The sequence below is a fragment of the Mytilus galloprovincialis genome, chromosome 13 (assembly GCF_965363235.1).
Source record: "Mytilus galloprovincialis chromosome 13, xbMytGall1.hap1.1, whole genome shotgun sequence".
Taxonomy (NCBI): Eukaryota; Metazoa; Mollusca; class Bivalvia; order Mytilida; family Mytilidae; genus Mytilus; species Mytilus galloprovincialis.
In genome coordinates this window covers 73,399,299-73,422,811 of record NC_134850.1, presented here as the reverse complement: position 1 = coordinate 73,422,811, position 23,513 = coordinate 73,399,299, and the positions used below count along the sequence as shown (strand labels likewise).

Here is a 23,513-nt window from a genome sequence, read left to right as displayed (position 1 = left end):
ATGACAACCCTAATGCTCATTAGATTCAGCCAAAATAATTACAAAAGAGTTAAACTTTTATATTACCCTTATCAGACCACATTCAAAATGTGTTATTGCAGATTAAGCTGCAAAACGAAAAACATATGTATGTCTTTCTCTCATTACATTGCATCTGCTAGTGGATTAATTTAAGGTAACAGTAATTTATCGATTTTCAAATGTCACAAATTCATTTAGAAGATACAAATCATGGTTAAAAACAAAAACTGAAAAATTGCACGAACTCCAAAAGGCAAGCGGCACCTGATATGCATTATGGTCTGGATATGTTTTTGCAATCAGTGTGGTTCTTCCCAAAGTAAGATTTTTCGTTTCCTTAAACAATGAATTGATATCTTTTATTCTTATGTTTGTACAACGGTACTGTTAATTGAGAAAAATGATATCGATCTTACAATTGACCATGTGGAATATCAGTTATAGCATAAAAATGAATGTTTTGATTATGACTGAAAACTTGTAACAACTGTGATTGAGAATTTTGGAATATAACTTTAAAGTATCCACATGTGATTGACACCACTCATTGAGTATCCCGGTCACAATATTGTGAAGGCCGTATTTTATTGTAGAGAGACTGGAGATAAAAAAGTTGTTCAATGCTCCGCTGAACATCTATACGACCCGATTATTTAATCGTACTTATAATAATTATTATAAAGTTTGGCACACAGTTTAAAACAGAACATTTGCGTCGTCCTTTTGTATGTTAACGCAAAAAAGAAAAGGACGGATTTTTTATTTTCAAAAATTTCATCTTTCGTGAATAACTCAAGGGTATATGTAAGATTCCCAGTTTTGCTGTCAATTAAAAGGCATGGAAAATAAGTATTTTTTTAATATAAAAAAAAACATTGCCTGCTTCAGCAAAATCACATATATTGTGAGACCTGAAAGAATTCTATAATATCGACCTTCTGAAACGGTTAAACACCCATTGTTATTATGGCTCGTCGTAGCTCTGATCCATTCTGGTAAACCATTTTTTGAAAGTTCTCATCTGCATCTTTCAAAATTCTAAAATTCTTATAATTATTAATTTTTCCAGATGCACAGGTTTGTCTGTTCACTTAAGGCAAATTTTGTTGTGTACACACAGCCTTTGTAGCCAAAGGGGGTACATGAACCTTAATAGCGTTCTTTGCTTAATAAAAATGGAACAAACATTGATAAGCTCAAGAGTTCAGTGTTTTACGGGGGAGATAATATTTTGACACTAAATTTCCTTCTGTGTGACTCGTACAAAAATATACTAGAGGGGCTTTGTTGATATGTCAATCTTCTAATTAATTATCCCTCATTCTACTGAATCAAAAAAGATAACAAACATGCTCATCTCCGAGGCAAATTCAAATAGAGGCTCTAAAGAGCCTGTATCGCTTACTTTGGTTTTTGTGCATATTATACAAAGGACACTCTCCAACATTGTAGAGGAGAACAGACTTACTGACAAAAGTGTCTATTTGTAGATCATGTATTACTGCTTTTCAGTCTGCACATGTTTAGTTTCTTTGTCTTATTTAATAACAGATCTAGCCTTGCTGATTATTTTTGTGACCTAAATCATATTAAAAGTAAAATCACAAAAATACTAAACTTCGAGGAAAATTCAAAACGGAAAGTTCCAAAATGTCACAAATGAAGAAGATTTTTGCAAAAATTAACGGACGACGACGGACGACGGACGCCATGTGATGAGAAAAGCTTACTTGACCCTTTTGGTCTAAGTGGGCTAAAAAAGAGAAGTCCATACAAACTGGAAAAATCAAACGTTATCAATCAACAGAACAAGGGAAAACAACTGCCATGTTGAAGAAAAAAAACATTGATCTGCAAAAAAACTGACATCCATCCTATACTGATATGTTTTTGGGGTCTTAAAATAATGCTGATAACACTATCGACATGTAGCTAGTGTGAAATGTTTTTTTTTTCCATAGGCAGTTTTTTGTAATTGTTTCTGAGGATCTTAACATTTTTTATGGGATTAAAATGGTAAAATTATATAGAACTGTCTACATTTTAATATTTCAGATCAATACTTTGAGTTGTATGTAGGAGCATCTGACGGATCAACAGAAGACGAGTGGAAATGGGTTTCCGTGACAACAGCATCAAATTTTTTCTATTGGCGGATAGGACAGCCAAACAATGAAGATACTCAATATCCCAATAAGACGGCAAACTGTGGAGCTGTTTATCCTAATTCTGATCTGGAATTACAGGATGAATACTGTTACCACGAGAAAAGATTTATCTGTGAAATGTAATCACTTAAACGACTATACCGGGTGATTTCCAATAAGATAACCATCCGACAGAGTACAAATGACGTAGATTTAAGGAATTTTATGAATAATTTTATCCCATATATAAATGTCTGCATTTTCTCCCAACGATGCTTTCTCCTGTCGTGCACATCCTCTTGTTTTCATTCTAAAAATATTAACAAGAATACTGAACTCCAAAATACATTTTAAAAGGGGGAATTCCATAGAACCTGACAAAACCAAATTTTAGCCTGTCATCCCGGTCAAACCTCCTCTTTGCGGCGAGCAGTGAACCAGGGTTCCAGGCTAAATCAAATGCTTGGCTATATCAACCAACAAAACGAAAGGAAAACAACTGCCTTTTTTTCTATTTTGGTACAGGAATTTTTTCAAAGAAAATATAGAGTTTTAAAACATGGTTTTATAGCTAGCTTACCCCCCCCCCCCCCTTCCCACACACACACACTTTTATGACAGTTGTTTATTGAGACAATCCCATATGGGTATGCATTCACATATTTCCACGACTTTTTTTTTTTATCTTGGTGATGTCTAAGGCTACATCAAGTGCAAAATTTACCAATCTGCTTGTGTGTCAGTGTTCGATTAGACGTTAGAATCATTGGTAACTTAATTCATTTCGGATATTTTTTTGGAGGAGTTCTTGTAGGACAATTATTTTGTAGTGTTTTGTGCACGTGTTTGTCGTTTCTTTATTAAGGACATCGAGTTGACTGTACATGCATTTTTCTTGTTTTTGTCCATTTGTAGTTTTCATATATAATTGTGTTTAAATCGTTGTAAAGTTGCTTCTGTATATTGTAACTATATCAAACATGGTGTATGTGTAAACGAAAACAACTCTTATATATCATAAATAAAAGGATTTTTCATGGGCGTAAAAAGGATTTTGTCACAGAAGGAAATATGTAAATATGGTTTGTGTAATATTCAGTTGAAAAAATCATGAATTTACCTGAAACATTTCTGCCGTGCCCGAAAAAAATCCTACTTATTAATATTAAAATCAGATACGATAACTTTTCATTTCAATAGAAGACCCATTATGAGCAACATAAATACCAAGGTCCATTACTATCAAATTTATCACTTATAATATAGATGATAAAATCGAAAACAGTATTAATACTTTTAACTGATTCGCTGTAATTGATTGTTATTTTCTTTACGTCCAATCACAAATATTTCGAACATGTTCAAGACGAGAACAGATAACTCATAAGTACAACATGTAGGTCCTTTATGCAACTGTATGGAGTTTAAACATCACGCATGATTTTAGTTGTTGTGAAATAATTTTGACTCTGACCATTTAGATATTGACAAATATAATGTCTATCAATATTAGAATAGTATAAAGCATGACATTATTCTCATTGGAAACTTTAGAACTTAAAATTGAGATTGAAAAATGGGAATGTGTCAAAGAGACAATAACCCGTCCAAAGAGCAGAAAACAGCACAGGGCCATCAATTGGTCTTCAACACAGTGAGGAAATCCCACAAGTGAGGTTTTGCTTGCATCTAAACAGTATGTTTGTATCCAAGTTCAGCAAATATGAAATTTAATAAAAAAAATCTCCGAAACATATAATATAAAGGAACCAAAATAAGTAGTAAAAAAAAACCATACTAAACTAACATAGGCCAGAGAATCCCGACTTAGAAATGCGGCATGTATATATATAATGGCAGTCAGCAGGGTTAAAGAACATCAGTTGTTCGACCTGTTAGTCAAATGCGTTTTGTTTAAATATATTTTTTCACTACTTTGGTCTTTTGGAAAATGTTGTTTGTGCTGTTTTTAGACCCTTCTACAACGAAATTTGGTTTACATGCACACGTATAAAAATTGCGGTTTTTATCCAACGCAATCATAGGTTTGAACGTAGTTTTCAATTTAGACTCGTATAAATATATATATATATACAACTCGTCTAAACATCAACCCAACAATGTAAACTTGCTTTCGCAAATGTTTTGTTCTTCCCTCGCCGGGACACCAAATCGCCTGCACTGCAGCCGTCCTGCTAGACCTCAATTTATATATAACTTGTTTAGTGAAATCTGACCCCCCCCCCCCATGTATACATCTATCCTATGTGGAATCAACAAACACACAGCAATATGCATAGTAAAAAGAAGTCCGGAACCGATCTTAGAATAGGTAACACAAGAATATTTTAAGACACGTTCGAAAGGCGGCTATCGTGATTATGTCTGAATGTTGCAAAACTGCACGAAAAACGTATCGCATGTAACACACCCACGAAGAGGCTGCCCATGACAACGGAAATAAACCCTAGCACTGAAATGTATTAAAACTACAAAAAGACAAAGAGTACACAAAACAACATTAAATACTGAGTAACAAAACACCTACAAAAAAAAAACAACAGAAAAGTAAACAGATGAATGCATCTCTCACAAAAAAATTAATTGTTTAGCTCTACCAAGATTTATTCTGAAAGTTATAGATTTTTTGGGGGGAAAAAGATCGTGGATTTAAGACTTGTGCCTGATCAAACATATAAATTGAAAATCAGTATTTGCTGCTTTTCCGCTTGACGGGTGTAAAAGAAAATCTTGTCTGCCAGGAGTCAGAATAATGTATTCGAGTAGAAACTCTTCAATTTCGAACTTTATTCGATCGTCACTGATGAAGCTTTTGTAGACGAAACGCGCGTCTGGCTCAAATACAAAATTTAAATCCTTGTATCTACGATGAGTTTATTAGGCTTACTGCGAGTACTCTCATATTTGTACTTAGTGTCTATTTGGTTTTTTTTGGATGTACAAGTACCCGGACACGTCCACGTGTATTTTCATGTAGTATTTGTATCTTTAATCATCTGTCGAGTTAAGACTTTCAACTGATTTTTATAGATCGTTCTTATGTTGTACTATTACACCACTGTCTCATGTATGGGATTGGGTTGCGATCACGCAAACATGTTTGACCCCGCCACATTCAGTATGTATGTGTCTCTCCCAAATCAGGAGCCTGTAATTCAGTGGCTGTCGTTTGTTTCTGTTACATATTTGTTTTTCGTTCATTTTTTGGTACATAAATTAGGCCGTTATTTTTCTCGTTTAAATTGTTTTACATTATCATTTTGGGGTCTTTTATAGCTGACTTTGCGGTATGTTGACCTATAGTTGTTAATTTCTGTGCCATTTTGGTCGTTTGTGAAGAGTTGATGCATTGGCAATCATACCATTTCTTCTTTTTTTTATATTTGCCTTGTGAACTAGCACGCTTAATAAACTGACCCAGTGCGTCATTGTAGTACAAAGTTTTGTTAATTTTCAAATCTCATATATCAATTTCCTTCATAAGACGGCATGCTGGACTCAGTCGTATCTTGGACTGTTCGCATTCGGGATGCAATCTGGACTCAATCGGCAAAAAAAAAAACAGCAATGGTAAATCTTTCTAGATCATGCCCGTTCCACATGACACTGTCCAGAAAATAGTTATCAAAGACACCAGGATTATAGTTTTTTAAGGCAGACGCGCGTTTCGTCTACATAAGACTGATCAGTGACGTTCAGTTCCAAATAGTTATAAAGCCAAACAAGTACAAAGAAGAAGAGCATTGAGGACCAACAATTCCAAAAAGTTGTGCCAAATACGGCTAAGGTGATCAATTCCTGGGATAATGAAATTCTTAGTCCCAGATCATTGTTACGATTTTGATCATCGCGATACTAGAGAATTTGTCACGACATAATAACGATTGTAATTCGACTAGACGAAATTGAATGAGACTTCCCGAATGTTAAGGGACGCACCTAACTGTCGGGGTGCTTGTCCAAACTCTCCGATCCGTAGGAGTCTGAGTGTTACGAACGTATACTACAGCGTTCAGGCAATAACAGGACATTCCATATCATTGAGGATAGTAATCCGACTTTTTAACTTTTCGAGTCTTAGCGCAGTCTGATCTCAAACGGGAGCAATAATCGGCACTGTGTAAACCCCGTTTTAAAGATCATAGAACGATTCTAGCACGCTCATGCCGTCCTAATCACGCACGTCTTACGACCTTACTACGTTTATACTAAGACCATTTTTACGACCATTTTTACTTATAGCCATGCTCGGGCTCATTCTCATTGTCAAATAAAGCATGTAAAAGCTCTCCAGGTTTTGTTCGTCAGTATATAATTTGGACCTAATGTTAATCCGACATCTCATCTGGATCAGGATTCGTATCAGTGGCCAACTTTGAACATGTTCAAAACAATCGTGGTGCGGTCGTGGCGAAATAAGGTCGTAGTAGAAGCGTAGTGAGATCGCACTAAGATCGTAGTAAGATCGCAAAGGTCGCTGTACAATCGTAGCGAGAGCGTAGCGAAAGCGTGATTCTATTCGGAGAGATTGCGCTACGATCTCACAGCGACGTTATCACGACCTTACTACGACCATCACGTTCTCACCGCGACCCAACTACGCTTCCATTACGACTTTACCACGCTGTTCACGACTTTAGTACGATTCTAGCAGGCCCTTGCCGTCCTCATCACGCTCTTCCTACGACCTTACTACGTTCACACTACGACCATCATTTTTATTGTCATTTTCACATAAAATATATAAAAAAAACTCCCTAGATTTTGTTTGTCTGAATATATTTATCCATTTGCTCTAACGGCTCAACCATGCATGCTTCTCGCTTTTATATAGATTAGACCGTTGGTTTTCCCCGTTTAAATGGTTTAACATTAGTAATTTTTGGGGCCCTTTATAGCATGCTGTTCGTTGTGAGCCAAGGCTCCGTATTGAAGGCCGTACCTTCGCCTATAATGGTTTACGTTTATAGATTTTTACGTTGATGGAGAGTTGTCTCATTGGCACTCATACCACATCTTCCTATATATATTGACATATATGTGTCATCTCTGCTATCGTTCACTAAAATATCGTCATTTGAGCTTTATGGACTAGCAATAGGTTGTAATCTAGGTTTGATTGGTCGTTCCGCCATCTCTTGATGACAAGTATTATACTACTTATGTGTATAGTATCAGTTTAATTGAAGTCTGGAGCTGGCATGACAGTTAACTGCTAGTAGTCTGTTGTTATTTATGTATTATTGTCGTTTTGTTTATTTTTTTCAGTCACATCTTCTGACATCAGACTCGGACTTATCTTGAACTGAATTTTAATGTGCGTATTTTATGCGTTTACTTTTCTTCATTGGCTAGAGGTATAGGGGGAGGGTTGAGATCTCACAAACATGTTTAACCCCACTATTTTTGCGCCTGTCCCAAGTCAGGAGCCTCTGGCCTTTGTTACTCTTGTACTATTTTTAATTTTAGTTTCTTGTGTACTATTTGGAGTTTAGTATGGCGTTCATACTTTGCTCCCTCTGCCTCTACATCAACCCCTACCACCACGCCCACGTGTTCTAGTAGATTTTGGTGGCATGACTGTATTGTTTCCGAGAAATCTCCGTTTTAATCAGAAACAGAAGGAATAGAGCTATATTGATATGAAACACGATATTGACGGTATTGCTGAGAACGTAGTACGATCGCGGTATGAACGTAGTATAATCGTGGTAAGAACGTGCTATAATCGCAGTAAGATCGGATAACTCGTGGTATGGTCGTAGTGAGAACGTGAAGAGCGTAGAAAGATCTTTATAAGCGTAGTGAGGTCGCAGAATAAGCGCGGTGAGAACGTGGTTTAATCGTTGTAGAAGCGTAGTAGCTGTATCGTGAAAGCAACGAAAATTAACATTTTCATGCCGCTCATACCGCGACCTCACAACGATCTAAATTTATTTCAGATCGCGGTGAGCGTGGTGCGATCGTGGTCAAGTGGGACTGGGGCTTTAGATAACAGCGGGCAAGCTGAAGAGATGCCGTGCATTTACATTGATACATGTATTATACATTGTATATTTAGTATTGACCATTTACTGAAATAACTATCTATTCTGTCTTACCATTCATTTGTCTTTGTAATTCTTTTGCACTATTGAGGAAGTTATATAATATAAAACGTGGTGAAAACGGGGTATACTCTTGCCGAAATCGTTTTAGAAAAGTAATGAGGTCGTAGTAGCATCGTGAGCACATCCAAAATTTACATTTTCATGCCGCCCATACCGCGACCTCAACACGATCTGAATACTTTTTATATCGCGCTGAGCGGGGTGCGATCGTGGTCTAGTGTGACTTGTTCATAAGATAACAGCGGGCAAGCTGAAGAGATGCCGTGCATTTACATTGATACATGTATACATTGTATATTTAGTATTGACCATTTACTTGAAATAACTATCTATTCTGTCTTTTTGGAACATTACCATTGAACTTTCATTGTAATTCTTTTGCACTATAGAGGAAGTTATATAATATAAAACATCGTAAAGCTTAACTTATAGCTGTTTTGACTTTAGCCAGTGGCTTTATCTCCGAAATCAAAAAATAACAGGAAAGACGAAAACACCTGTTATATTTACCTGAATGTGTGATCTTGGATTGGGTATTAAATAAAAAGACACTTTTTCTATTATTACTGTTACTATTACAAAATAGAAAAGAAATGAATTTCATCTTCAAATTGGTTGCAGTTTTTGCTTAATCTTTCTTCTATATATATTGGCATTCTAAGATATCTTCCTTTTTCTATTAATAAATTATGATCTCTTATTCTAGTTTTGTTATTAGTTTTCTAAATTAAAATTGTGAGTAAGTTAAATATTTTACATTTGTATTATTTAGTCTTACAAGATTATAAATAGTGAGTTTGCTGTTATCCTTCATATCTTATCGTTCACAATCTTTTCTTAAAAATCCTTCAATTTTAATTTTATTTGTTCTCTAATAGTTTTAGTTATCTTATGAGAGGAATATTTCTTGAAAGTGTCTAAATCCATACCAGTTTCTTCTGATACATGTTTTACATATGAGAACCAACTGAAGAATAAATTCGCACAGAATCTAAGCTTTGAGACAAAATAAATGATTCCTTTACAAGAGGATAAATGGCATAAGAATATAAACGTATACCATACAATATAGATTGAAATTTAATATGTAGTTCCGGGGGAAGTCTCTCAAGATCAGCTCTTAGATATAGGAAGATGTGGTGTGCAGTGCCAATGAGACAACTCTCCATCCAAATAACAATTTAAAAAAAGTAAACCATTATAGGTCAATGTACGGCCTTCAACACGGAGCCTTGGCTCACACCGAACAACAAGCTATAAAGGGCTCCAAAATTACTAGTGTAAACCCATTCAAACGGGAAAACCAACGGTATAAATTTGATGAAACTATGCTTAAGCCACGTGTATATTTACAAAATTGTAAGTGTGACTTTTTAAAAGGTGGTTTGACATGAAGTGAATCAAATTATCAAAGGGTATCAAATACATGTAGTTGCAGGGGCGGATCCAGCAATTTTAAAAAAGGGGGAGGGGGTCCTAACCCAGGACAAAAGGGGGGGTTCCAATTACATGTCCCCATTCAAATGCATTGATCGTCCAACAAAAAAGGGGGTTCCAACCCCCGGACCCCCCTCCCCCTCTGGATCCGCGCCTGAGCTGCCACTGACACATTGAGTCTTTTTAGTTTCATGCTCTCTTAATCAACTCAAGATCCAGAAAACTAGTAAATGGTACATATGTACTTTGACCTTCAATGGTTTATCTTTAAAAATTATGAGTTTAATGGAGAGTTGTCTCATTGGCAATCATATGTTATCTTCTTTTATCTATAAAGGTCATGATTAGTATGGCGTTCATTATCACTGGACTAGTATATATTTGTTTAGGGGCCAGCTGAAGGACGCCTCCGGGTGCGGGAATTTCTCGCTACATTGAAGACCTGTTGGTGACCCTCTGCTGTTGTTTTTTATTTGGTCGGGTTGTTGTCTCTTTGACACATTCCCCATTTCCATTCTCAATTTTAAATTTTACATGATACGACTTTCAACTATGAGTAAAATTCGTGCAGCATAGTCTGCTATATGAAAGGCCCCGAAATTACAAATGATAAAACAATTCAAACGAGATGCATCATGATTATAGTTTGTTTTTTTTTTCAATCCAAGAAAATATGTGTAACTGTGTATATAAGATTTACAAATTGCCAATATCTCCTTTTAAGCTCACCAGGCCAAAAGTGGCAAAGTGAGATTATTTATTAAACTTTTCTCATCAATTGTCGTCCTTCGTCCGTCGTTGTCGTCTGATAGCTTTTACAAAGATATTCCACTCTGAATCTGCTGGGCCAAATAAAACCAATTTCGGCCTAAATCATTATTAGGGTATGTAGATAAAAAATTAATTCCGATTCATATGACCACGCTTGTGCACCGAGATGGCAGTCATCGCTAAAAATAGAACATCGGGGTAAAATGCAGTTTTTGGCATACAAATCTCTGAAACTAAAGCATTTATAGCAAATCTTATGTTCGTTCAGTCAAAAGTTATCTGCCAATGCATTAGACAACCCGTTGTTGTGTTGTTTCCTCTTGAACTGATAGTTGAAAGAAAATTTTGCAGTTTTTGGCTATCATCCTGAATATTACCATGTATGAAGAAAAACTGTTGACAGCAAACTTTTTCTGCAAAACAAGGTCTACAAAAAGTAGTTATTGCCTTTTACAGTTAATTTCCCACATTTTGTCTTACATTTCGGTAATCCTTTGTCAAAAAATTCTCCTCTGAAACTACTTGTCCAAATTAAAACAAACTTTGCATAAACAATCCCTAGGGTATCTAGTTCAAAAAAATGTATCCAATGACCAAACATCAACCAAGATGGCAGAATGGCTAAATAGTAAATAAGCGGGGATGCAGTGTTTGATTTATATCTCTGAAACTTAAGCATTTAGTCCTAAATAAGATATAAATGAGAGAAACTGAACAGACTTAAATGACCGCCAATATAAGATAAAAAAAAAACATATCTGTTTTTGTCATTAATACTTTTCTCGTCTACAATGTTGAAGTGAGTCTTTGTCTAATATGATATAGACCAAGATGAGCAACACAGGCTATTTTGAGCCTCCAGTTATTATTAAACTGGCGTTTTTTTTTTGTGTTGTTTTAACTCGCACAATATTCCGGGACAGTAGTGAAAATAGAGGTAATTCGAATCTTTCATTACAGTGCAGACAATGAATGAATAAATAAAATTGAAAGACTTTGTCTAGCTGCAATATTCCTTTTTTCCTCTTTCAGATTGTGATTACTATGACGAAAAAATTATCTACGACACACAATCAGTACATGCAATGCTAAAAACTCGAAAAAGCACATGAACCGCGTAGTGGAGTGACAAATCACGAAAAAGGTGCTTATTTTACGAGTTTAATGGACCGGCATACCTGCAGGCTGAAAATTATATTTTTGCAAAGCCAATACATTAATCTAACTTTTTTGCCCGGTCGTAGATATTTCGTACGGTGCAATTTTTTTTGAGAGTGAAAAGAAAATGAATTTTCGATTTTTACTTGAAATGCATTCCAAAAACATTTTTTAACATGATTTCATTATTATAATCCACAAACTCTTAATTTTAGATTTTATTAAGAGAGTAACTACACATGTATATTATAAAATGAAAATTTGTTCTATTGAACCTTATTTTTAACTTTTTTATCCCCTTTGAAAAATGCATACTCTTTTTTTTATTTGAACGGAGAGGTTACAAAACTTGTAATTCATAATTTATCGATATATTACAAAGTTTTTTATGTGAAAAGTAATAAAACTTCATTTTCTAAACTTATGAGACCAACTTCAGCTCATTCGGATGAGTATAACTATATTTTTAGCAATTTATAAACATTGCTATGAAATTCATTGAATTTCCGGATTTTTTAATTCCTTACCGATACGCAGTATTATTACTTTTGATTGATTTACCTGGATGAATCACATCAACATTTTGTCATAGTATTTTTCGTAGTTGTTCCTTTTCAAAGTCGTTTTATTAATATTTTTGTATTATAGGGTTATTAAACATTGTTAGTGTTTAATTGTTACTGATTAATTTTGAGTCAAATAGTTATTAAAATGTGTTTTTACTTTGACAAATTAATAGGTCTTTTATAATTTAAAAGTTGAATTGGTGCGGATAAGTTGTTTATCCGGAAAATGTCTACTTTTAGTAGCCCATTGAAGCTTACGGCTTCGCAAGCTAAAATTCGCCGTATGTCAAACCAGTGGAATCTTTGCATTATATGTCAAGTTTCAACAGTGGAAAAACTGTCCTCTTTATCTACGAAAGGACAGCAAACACTTTTAGATGCTGTGAATACAAGAAAAGATGACGTGTTTCGTCGACTTCATGATGAATATAGTTCACTTGCAGATGTAGACATTGAAAGATTGTGTTATCACAAATCTTGTTACAAATCCTACACTAGTAGAGTCAATTTAGAAAAGTTTGTAATGCCTGATGTTAACAATCTTAAAGACACTTCCAATGCGAATCAACCATGTTGTTCCCATCCTGTTCAGACCAGATCAATGTTCACGCCGTTTGATTGGACTACTTGCATTTTCTGTAAGCACAAGTCGTATAAGCGCGACAAAAACCTACGTCACTTAGAAAGTGATGAAAGACTACAAAAAATAAGTGAATTAGCAGACCATAAACGTGATTTAGAGTTGAAGTCACTTCTTTTTTCGGAAGAATTTAAATCTAAAGCTCTTTACCACAGAGCTTGCATTGCTAATTATTTACTTAGCATTCCAAAGAAAGAACAATTTAATGATGAGGTGGACATTTCTGTTCATGACAAGGCTTTTCAATCCTTCGTTGGTCACATAAATGAAGACTTGCTTATTCACAAAAAGGCATACCTAATGTCTTTTCTTTTAGAAAAATACTGTTTCTTCTTACCTCCCGAATTAAAAACGAAATATACTTCAGCCAAACTTCAACGAAGGCTAGAAAAGCATTATGGAAATTCTATCGTCATTCAGACACAGAAAGGGCAGGGAAGATCCAATATAGTATTCAGCAGTTCTATATCAATTGCCGAAGCCGTTCAAGCAGCTAGCCATTTGAAATGTGAGTTAAAACTTTCGGAAATTGAAGCTGAAGTTGAAATAGGACCTATAAATGAAGACCAGACTTTACATGCAGCCGCTTCAATAATCCGTAGACAATTGCAGTCCTTAGATATATCAAATGAGACTTACCCAACACCATCTGAAATATCGTTGTCTTATTCTACACAGCACACTCCTTACTTATTAACAAAGTTTTTGTTGTGGATTATTGATGATAAGTCATACAATAGAGAGGGTAATGTTTCTGACCTTCCTGTCGATGAGATGCGTAAAGTCCTTGCAATAGCCGAATGTATTGTTTCATTGAATAAAGGCATTTTTACCCCATTTCATCTTGGTTTGGCATTACAACTCCACCATGAGTTTGGTTCCAAAAACCTGATTGAAAATCTAAATTCACATGGCTTTTGTTCATCATACTCAGAAGTACGAAGATATCTGACTAGTCTAGCAAATTTTGAAATAGGCAGAATCCAAGACACATCATATTTACCTAATGGGATTGCTTCTTTTGAAGAAGGTGGTCATATCATTCAGGAGGGAGCTGATAATATTGATATTAATGCTGAAACCATAGATGGTAAGAATTTTTTTTTACAAAAATGTTTTTTAGGAGAATAAAATTATTAACCCGTATGCATAAATTCTTAAAACATAGGAAACATATAGACAATAACTGTTTAGTGTCTTTAAATATCAGCTGTATGTGTACGAGGCTAAGACACCGGTGTAATGCGAGCTTTAGCGAGCTAATACTTCTGTTTCGAGCCGAGTACAAATACAGCTTAACATTTAATGACACTAAACAGTTATTGTCTTTATCCTGCGTTTAATTCTGTATTTTGTTCGTGTTTTGAAAGACACAAAACTTCACATTTGTTTGCATTTATTTTCGATTTGAAATCCCTTGCGTCCCGCATAGTAATATTAAAATCACAAATTCAGCTAAAGACGGGTTGAAAAAAAAAGAATCTCGAATGGTCAACCATTATACATCGCTTAAGGTAAATTATTGTTTATTTTAACATAACAACTAATTTCAGATCTAGATCTAGGTGAGGGCGTGCAAATATTATAATTTCACCGAGGGGAGCAAAACGAAACACACTGCAATATTTGTGTATGCCAAAAAAAAAAAAAAATAATAAAAAAAAGATACCTCCTTCTTTTAATTTAATCCTTTAAAAGTTACAACATTGTATAGTAATGCAAAATATAAGGATGTAGGAGTGTACCATCTTTCAATGTATTTTGTCCTTCTGTATATACTACGTTACAGTAAAGGATATTTTTTTTTATCGTAGGCGAATATTATTCTCTCAAAATGTATGCCCTCAAAATATTTCTTTATTGTTCAGTAGCTGTCAAAATTCTTATTCTATTTTGATGAACACATTTTAGTATTGTATTTTTTCGTTATAACTACTTTTTCGTCCGGAATATAAGTGAAATACTTGCCACTGTACGTTAAGAAAACGTAACAAAATAAGCTAAAAATCAATTCACAAAGCTATCATACATTATAAAATAAAAAGAATATATGCTAATTTGTTGCTATTATAAGTATTTTTTCGAAGTTATATGTTTTATTATCAATTTTGAATAAGTACCTGTGTGTCGTAAGTATAACGGTGTCGTTCAATTTTTATTCAGTAGGGGTTACGGGGTTAGGACCAACTTTTTTTTTACGATCAATGCCTTTGAATGTGGAAATATGATTGGAACTTCAATTTATCCTGAGTTGGAACCCACTTTTTAAAAAAAATGCTGGATCCGCCCATGAATATTTCCTAATTTCATCAGAGATACTTGTATTTAATAAGACTATCCTTGAATTATCCTGGATTTCCAACTAAACATGACGTAAAATTGAGAATGGAAATGAGGAATGTGTCAAAGAGACAACAACCCGACTAAAGAGTCGAAAACAGCCGAAAGCCACCAATGGGTCTTCAGCACATAGAGAAAATCCCTCACCCGGAGACGTGCTTAAGTTTGGCTCTAAACAAAAATATGTTCTAGTTCAGTGACCTTGGACATCAAGCTTAATCCGAAAATTATAAATAAACATATTAAAATTTAGGCAATTAATAAATTTGTTATAACAATTTTGCCAACGATTAAATCTATCTGAAACAAGTGTACAACAATTAGCAATTTTCTGATTTATTACTAAATAAAATCGTAAATCATCGATGATAAACGTGATTAAACTGTTACATTATCACGATTTTATTTTGACTGTTCAAACAACAGAAAAGTTCCCGATTGTGAAATAGATAACGACTTGTTATTTTTCAACCCAGATGTGAAACTTCAAAGAGTGAAGGTGTGATAGACGGATGCTAAAAATCAACATGTAAATTATATGGACGAGTTATAAAAAGGTGTTACATGTATGAAGTTATTCTGGAAACTGTTATCAATTAGCGAGATTCCGATCAAAGCTTTGTATTTGCAATCTTCGAAGAACCCAAAAAAAGGCAAAAATAAAGAGTGATATTATAAATGTAAAAGTTCAAAAAGTTTATTTTAACATATTTCTATTTCCAAGCCAATGGTCACTTACTCACATTTAACATAAAAACAAATATGTTTTAAATATTTCTTAACAAGATATTGTTTTTAATATTTGGTCTTTCTTCTACTTTTCAAGACATTTCCAATATTTACATATATAATTATATCTATATATATTTAGATTTTCAAGGCAGTTTTATTTCTTTTTCAATAACTTTTAGAATGATTCCCTTCTCTTATTTCTAGTTAATTTTCTGTATTTTATAAACGTCTTTTTTTATGTACGTTAGATATATTTTCTAATTAAATCAACAGTTTAATTGTGTTGAGTTATTTAGGTAAACAGAAAACACAATATAATAAATGATCATTTTCTTCACTGAATATTCTTGCTACATTATGTAAGTATATTTGTGAGCGTAATTCGTCCTGAACATTCATGATATATGTGCCACTGGCATGGACTTCAAGAAACGAACAACCAATCATTACTAGCTAGTGTTTGCACTTGAATAAAAAATAAAAACAAATACACTGTACATGCATATGATAGCGGACTATGCGTGCACTTACAGATAAATTGACTGACTTTGGAAGTACTAGGTTATTTTGAAAAAGGTTAAATATACGGATCATACGCTAATGTAAAAGACGGGAAATGATTACACTAAAGTCATCGAATAAATTGGTTTCCCTCCGTGAAACGAAATAAGAATATTTTTTATCTATTTCTTCGAAAAACTTAATGGACGTTAGTTTTAAAATAATTTACAAACACGAATAGGGTCGTTCATTTCTTTAATAAAGAAAACTATGCAAATAGTTCGAAGTGGATAACGAAAAAGATTGACACACACACATGTTTTGAAAGCATAATATAATATATTCTATTTATTTTAACCAGGGATAGCGACTGCCACTAAATTATGTTTCTGAGATACTCCTTAAATTTTCACGTCTTTTACGATGTACATCTCACTAACTTATATGAAAATAAGTAAAAAAAAATGACAACTTTAATAATAAATATGAATAATAAAATAAAGAATGTTTCCATCCTATTTTTTTAAGAAGAGAAGGTATTTTGATATTTAAATTGATCTTGTTTGCCTTTCATAATTTTTTTATTTTTTTATTTTACTATTTATCTATTCATTTCAGAGCTATCATTTTTATTTTAAATGCAATATCGAAGTAATGTAATGAATTCTATTCATAAATAAACAATGAGTAGTACACTATACCGATTAACTTTGGTATATTTATTCGTTTCATTTGGAAATTTGAAAACTAGCATAATCGCCAAACAACCAATCAGGTGAAATAGTATCGTTTCTGAACGAAACAATGTTTGTTTACACGGAATATATTGATCGTATCGTTTCGTTCACACACGACTTTGAGCGGAAAAACACGAGTTTACTTTAATAAACGAAATGAGTGGAGATACACGATTCTGACTGATTTAACTCGTTCGTTCTCATTTCATTCCATTCGCGTGTTCGTTCCGTGTAAGAGGGAACGTTGAGTGGTTTGGTAGCTGTAGTTGATGTCGTTGTCGTTTCTGAAAATGAAGCAATGCGTCTTTGTTGTCTGATAAATCGTTGTTGTCTGATAAATCGAAAGGCTCAATGCCGAAGATTTTTTTGTAACAGATATTGTAAAGAAGTACGCGAAAACCAGTCTCAAAAGTAAACCGGGGGACAAAAACACAGCTGGTAACAATAAAACAAGCCACCAAACAAAGGACAGCACTACGCAAATAAGCTTAAAATAAAAAGAAGAAATGGGTCGAATTTAGGTTGCCTCTAACAAGACATTTTAATTATAAAAGGGTCAAGTATTGGAAAGGAGGAGGAAATATATGACAGAAGAAGGTCCCCCTTCGTACAGGTCCCTAAACAAGAGACATATATTTATACTACCATACATATCTCTGTCTAAACCAACATAAAAAAGCTCCGTCTAAACCAAAATAAAAAAAGCGATAGGGTTTGTATAACTTCCAATCTTCTGAAGTAACCAGTTGATTGTGCATCACAACTTTGCAACTTCATTGATACAGGTTTTGCAACTTCAATGATACAGGTGTATCACTACGCTTTAAGCTAGGAAGCTTTACGCTAGGAAGCTTTACGCTAGGAATTCTTCTTAATTAAGGAGAGATTTATTTTTATCTCATTTGGAAGCTCTTAAATGCTGGTTCCAAAATGAACACTACCTTTAGTCTTCTATGTTTTTCAATAAAGAATCAAAGTCATGCATGCCCACTATCGAATTACATCTTTTAAATCATTTGATCTAAGCAAAATTTCAATCGAAGACATGAATTAAATAGCTCCTATCAATTTTCACGATACATGGTGTATTCTGATGAACATTTTATTTCAGTAATGGTCGCCAATCAGGTCTGAAAAGGCATAAGAAGGAAACCATTTTATCGATGAAAATTTATCTTTTTTTTTGCCTGATAACAATACAATATTGTGATATAACTATGTATATTATACTTTTCTTCTATTATAAACTGAGGATAATTATTTACAAGTTTGATCCAAATCAATCTTAAAGCGTAAGAAAAGATCTTCAAAAATGTTTATGATTACGCATGAATCAAAATAATGGGAAACAAAGACCAAAGAAAGTGAGGACAAAATCGTTAATGGCGAGAGGAATTAACAATTAAATGAAATAGATTCACTGAAACTTGTAATTGAAATAAAGCAACAACATAGTTAATGACAAGGTAAATAAAAAGTAATACCTACTGCTATTTGACTGAAATCATTTTAACATAACAATATTGACAATAATACAATACTATCAAGTGGCTTGCCTTTATGGCAAAAATTTAATGCAGCTAGTGTTTCTCTCAAAACTGTTGAACAGTAAGGTTTGGGTAATGGACATAAACAAACACAGAACAAATTGTTCACATAAATCTGAAATGCTTATCTGTTCAACACTGTGAACACTTAAAAAATGAATAACTTGAAAAAAGCTCCCTTTGCTGAACATAAAATCATTACACGAACCTCCTTTAAACATAAATTATTAAATAAAGAATACTTGAATCATTTAGAACTGTACTTATAAATTGAGTTAATGTCCATTTTCATCGGAACATCCTGGAATGCCAGCACTATTACACTATATGAACTCTAAACTATGTCCATTACCCAAACCTTACTGTTCAACAGATAATTGAACTCGGACCTAAAAGAAGGATATGTGTCATAAGTTGATGGAATTTGTAATACTCGCCCACATGTATGAGCTATTGGTGACCTTGTGAACCCTTTAGATTAAAAAAACTCAATCGTTATTTTCATTCCCAGCAGGACATCTGAACCTGTGCAGAACCTCAAGAAAGCCTTTTGTTTTTCTCCATCTAGATCTTTGATATATCTTTTTAAAAAGCCTGTACATAGCCTTTCCGCTTCTTTCATGTTTTCCGGTACAATCAAGGATTTCAAAATTTCCTTGGGTGTTGGTTTCATTTCTTGATAAATTTGTTTTAGTTTGCCTGGAGTGACTTGCAACTGTCGTAATTCTGAACGGAAACATTCAATCACGTATCGTGGTTGTTGAATCAACTCTTTATGTACCAACTCTCCAATAATTGGCAGGACATTTTCAGAATTCACCAATTTTCTACAAGAATGACTATCAAGGAATTCAAGGAAGTCATCTTGATCCACATCATTGAAATTGGAAATAGCTTTTTTAACAATCTGACTTTCCATTTCAGGTAAGTAATCTGAAAACAATTCAATCAGACTTGATTCAATGCTTCCATGAATGCACTCTTCGAATATAGCAGGCATAATTGAAATGGGCCAGTTACCACTTACTTCAAACCCCTTTCGTATTATTCTACTAACAGCTTTCCATTCCTCCTTTTGGAAATCATGCATAAGTACAGGTACCTTGAAAATACGACCCTCTGTGCATTGTTCATAGAATTCATCCCAAAAACTGGGTTATACAATCTCTGAAAACACCATCTCCTTCTCCGGCTTCTTCCTTCCCATTGTCTAATACCATGATGGCATCAATGTCTACAGTCATGATGTTTGGATCTTTAAAATGAATTATCATATCCATTAAAGCTGAAGCCCTATGTATACGAATAATTTCTCTCTCCACTGTACCAACATCTCCAAATTCTAATGGTCTGTCCAAAATATCACCACTTCCACTCTCTAATGGTAATGTCGAGTCTAAGCTTACATTGCTTGCCCGTACATTAGAGCCAAATACTATATCACCGTCGAAGGAAAAATCAGAAATATCAAAGTTTGGTCGGATATCTGGAAGTTCTGCATTAAAAAAATCATTAGTGACAAAAATGTCATTTGATTTTTCAGGTTTGCTAAAACAGGTTAGAGGCAAGTCAATAATTTCCATTACTTCAATAACTTCACTCTGAGCAGATGCTGTTGCATTCCTATTCTTTGGAAGTGATAAAGGTGGCAACTCGTCACTCTCAATTGTACTAGTAGCGTCTTCTGTGCAGAATTGTCTCATCTTTAAACGATTGAAACATGACTCCACGGTGGACTGTAAATCTATCTTTTGAAAATATGTGTCAGTTAGTTTTATCTCAAATTCTGTGATTTTACCTCGAATTGTGTTAATATGTCCATTTGGGAAATACAGCTGTTTGGCCAGCTCTAACACTTGCCCCATCGTATCAGATTTTTCCATTTCAAATGATTTAGGTCCACCACCCTTGTTTCCACGTATTTGATGATAGGCTTCACCGTCATGATGGAAACAGCTTAAATCCACCAGACGTTTCTTTTTCTCTGCGTTTTTGTTGCCTTTCAGTTTCTTACTTAAAGATGAACTACGTACATCTTTTTCATCCTCATCCTCATCTCCACTACTATAAGAGGCCCCTCCCTTTAGTGCATTCACTTTTGCCCGAAGTTTTTTCATTAACGACGTCTTTGTCTTCTTTTTCTTTTCACAAGACGTGTTTTTTCTGTCCCTGCTAAAAGCTATTATTACTTTGCGATCCCCATACAGGGGCACAAACTTTGTCAATTCCTCTTCTGACATGTGAATGATAGTTTGAGAATCTATCTGAAATGGACAAAGAGCAAAAAAATAATGGTATGCAAAATTGATGGTTTATAATCAAGTTTAAAACATGGCAGTGTCTGCGCGTACCCGCATCCGTTCGTAGGCTACGCGTACCAACATCCGTTTTTATAATAAAATATCGGATCGGGAATGAAACGTGAAATATAAACGGAAATTATCGATAATATGTGGATTTCGTGTAGAACGAGTGAAGAGTATGAAAAATATTATTTTCAAATTGTATTTATTAGATAATAATACATAATACACATTGCAAATTAAATGCACACTGATGGAAAATGAAACTGTACAGTCCCTGCAAATGAAAAAACATGATAAAAATTAATACTATTATAAAATGCAAATGCAAATTTAAAGAATTATATATAATTACTGAATTTTAAAAATACCCATATGAGATTTAAAAATAATCTTTTAGTAAAATGTAAAACAGAAACTGAAATTTTAAAATATCTTATACTACTAAAATTAAAGCTTGGATGTCTATATAAAAATTAAAGAAGCAAGTAATAATGTCAAAATAAACCAATTTTAAAAGATTCATGTAACTAATTAAGATTTGGAACAAATTTTACCGTCATATCCAATAGGATTGTTTTGGCACATTTTTCAACCCTGCACATTTCAAATGTTGCCAGTCCTAACAACAATCACAGGACAAAGAGTCCTGATCATGTACTGAGGTTTTCTGACATTTGATACATATTACAATTTATTCTGTTAAACTTTAAATCCTTTTTATTTATTTTTTGTGTTTCCAGTTCTTCTTTTCTCTGCAGCTGCAATTGACTCCGAGTTTTTTTTTATACAATTGTATAAAATTAATCGACTGATAGTTTTGAACAAATTGTTCCAATTCTTCATGATAACTACGAAATGTCTTCCCCACATGTATATCACACTAGTCTCTTCCATTTTAAGAATTTTTATTAACTGAGAAAAAAAATGTTCACGTACCTATATATGAATAAATTTAATCTATTTATTCTCTAATTACGACAAATTCCGTATAAATTTAATCATATTTCACGTTTTATTTCCGATCCGACAGCATTTTATTATATAACCGGATGTGGGTACGCGTAGCCTAAGAACAGCAATCTGACTATTCGTACCTGCATGCTGGTACGCGAAGACACTGCCTTAAACATATAGTTCTCGTGCAATCTCTTAAATAAGTATTACATTAACCGTAACGTTTGTAATTTATAAAGATCCATGACAATGAGGCCAAGTGTACACCCTACAACTATTCCATACACCAAATGTAGCCCACCTATTACTTTAATTGGTAACTGAAAAACAAACCAAAACCAATAATTCAACATTGACCAATGAACAATGAAAATGAGGCCAAGGTCACATGATACCTTGCCAGACAGACATGTTCATAGTTGAACTTCTCCTTAAAGTTTTTAAAAACAAACCATAACACATTAACTTAACATTGACCAATGAACCATAAAAATGAGGAAGATGATACCTTACAGACAAACAGGTACATCATACAATAATCCCATATATCAAATATAGCTCACCTATTGCTTAAAGATTAAGTAAATGATAAACAGACCAAAACACAAAAACTTAACATTGAACTATGAACAATGAAATTAAATCAAGGACAATGGACATATAACAGACGGAAATTCGATCTGCAGTGGCGGATCCAGGGGGAGGGTTCCGGGGGTTGGAACCCCCTTTTTTGGACGATCAATGCATTTGAATGGGGACCTATAGTTGGAACCCACCTTTGTCCTGGGTTGGGACCCCCCTTTTGAAAATGGCTGGATCCGCCCCTGATCTGCATACAATATGTGAGGCACCATGGGAAAATAAAGATTTATAAAAATAGTTTACACCATCACAAGCGAGACAAAAATGGTCTTGTGTTAGAAATTGACATAGACAATCAAAGGTATTCCAAATATGTTTGTCGTTTAAAACTGAACTACAAAAGAGATATGTCGATGTAAAACAAAAGCGAAATGTCCCTAAAATTAAGATAAAACAAACATAAAATCAGTATGTTATGCCCTCTATTGATGCAAATGTTGTATGAGTTCCAATGAGACAACTCTCCATCCAAGTCACAATTTGTAGAAGTAAACCATTTTAGGTCAAAGTACGGTCTTCAACAAGGAGCCTGGGATTTTTGTCAGATTTTCGGAATCCTCTTGTTTTAATCCATTTGAATGCCTTAAAAAAAATTGCCCGTTGACCCCCATTTTTCTTTTTATAAATCTTTTACATGTATAATGATAAGCCATCTGTATCTGTAAAAGTCTTAAAATTTTGATTAATTTTTTTTTTTTTGGTTTTTGAGAACTTGAACTTGTCAATGATAAAGCTATGAAAAGTCAAGAGAGAATATTTTCCCGCCAAAATTTCAATGGATTATATCTCGCAACCAAGCACATTGACTTATATTTTTTTTGCTCTTTTGATTCCTTTATTAATCCCCTATCAATATAAACTAAGTGTTTTGAAAAGTTAATGA

At 33.9% G+C, this 23,513-nt stretch overlaps 1 pseudogene; it reads right to left on the bottom strand.

Moving 5' to 3' along the window:
• Nucleotides 1-18,926: 18,926 nt before the first annotated feature.
• Nucleotides 18,927-20,140, bottom strand: LOC143057186 (uncharacterized; annotated as a pseudogene).
• Nucleotides 20,141-23,513: the final 3,373 nt, after the last annotated feature.